Source organism: Bombus fervidus, chromosome 10 (assembly GCF_041682495.2).
Source record: "Bombus fervidus isolate BK054 chromosome 10, iyBomFerv1, whole genome shotgun sequence".
NCBI classification, from domain to species: domain Eukaryota; kingdom Metazoa; phylum Arthropoda; class Insecta; order Hymenoptera; family Apidae; genus Bombus; species Bombus fervidus.
The window spans coordinates 13,064,978-13,066,848 of NC_091526.1; positions in this window are offsets into that span (position 1 = coordinate 13,064,978).

Genomic DNA, 1,871 nt, shown 5'->3' on the forward strand with positions numbered 1-1,871 from the left:
TTTGAATGTTAAAATAGCCTATTTGAAAGTACGTAGGACTTGCACTTTCCAATAAAAAAACTATCTGCAAATAAAAATCTCGGAAGATACAAGTTTAAGAAACGAGGAAATGTACGTTTAATATTGCCAGATATAATTTTCTAATAATTGTAGGCAAAGTTTGATTAGAAAGATTATCAAGTTATCTCTTAAATCGTACGAATTGAATAAAACGCGAGTAACGTAATACGATGCAAGAAACGTTGGAAAAAATCATTTATGATTCGTACAATACGCTACAAAGTTAGCGAGTAACGTTGAGCGAACTATGCAACGCGCTTCGCGCAATTTCATCTTCTCTGAACAGTATCCAGTAAAAAGCGTTACGAAATTCTTAAATTACGCTCTACCTCTACATTCGACCTTGCGATATCTTGTATCGCGAAATTATAACATTTTCAAAGAAATAAAATCCACTTCGTAATCCGAACTGACTGAAAATCTGTCATAAACGTGCAAGAATAATCTAAATCTCTAGACCGATACGTTGCCTGTAACAAAACTTTTCCGCTTGAAATTTTCCCCCTACCACCATACGGAACGTAATATGTAAAATATCGTAATATCATTCATATATCTGTTCCCTTTATAACGCGTCTACGCATACGATATATTATCGTTGAATAATACGAGCGAAACTAAATTAACCGATTTAAATCTATCGTTCGAACGATCAACCAAAATTATAATTCGGTCGCGTGTACGGTGAATCGTGAATACAAGTACCGCTAAAGAAATTTCTTAATCTCCTCTATATTTATTTCTCGCCTCGCCTACGACGAAAGTATCCCAAGTGCGCGTCTCTTTTCCTTTCATTTCTTTCGCCATCTTTCTCGTTCTTTTCATCGTGCTCTATCGACCGCGTATCGTACAACAATCAACGATGTACGATATCGTATTGTTGCCATCGTGTCGCATCGTCATCATGCTCCACTAGTTCCGCTTGTTATAGTCACGCGTTTGATTTATCAGAGAAGAGTCCATCGAAGTTTTATCGTAGCCGAAGCCCTCTCTTATCCAGGTGGTCTACAAGATCGTTTGCTGGATCGGACTGGCTCGAACTGGATTGGGGCTGTTGGATCTCGAGATGTCCGGGTTACTTTGCTCGGTCGTAGAAGGAAATATATACTCGCAAATTGATCCGCGCGTATTCGCGAAATAATCGTTTACGCAGAAGCTATGGTTCAGACGCCGGTTCCTGCCAATTCTTTTCATCAAATTCTAAATGTTAAACTTGTGACGCATTTTTATACCAATGCTTTATTAGTATCGTTTATATGCACAACCGTGACCCAAGCGGTATCTGCTTGTACGTTACGCGATGCCAATCTTTTTTCAGCATTCTTTAAATAGATCGAGATTCGATGCTTATCCATTCGGATTACAACCCTTGATACTACATAGCCTGAAGTTTCTACGGAAATTCTATCGGAACTGAAACTGTTGCTTGCGAAAACTGAGCGGATAACGTAACGCGGATAACTCAAAATCGGTCGATTAATTAACATCTTTACGCTAATCGTTCACTTTTCCATGAACCGAATGCGTAATTCCATTTCTCGCGGCGTTAAAAAAAATTGATTAATTATCGATAGAAACGAAGAAGGCTGTCGTAAGTTTAAGTATATACCACCTACGTGTAGAAAACGTTACTCGATTCAAGTAGGTTTCCAACGTTTCGAGATATTTCGCACGATATTTTGTAAAATAAATAAAAGAACTGGCAAACGTGATTGAAATCTGGTACGAAAGCAAAGACAGTCGATCCTCGCAACACGTGTTATTTTATAGTGACGCTTTTATAGCAAGGCAAACTCAAACTTTAATCCTTT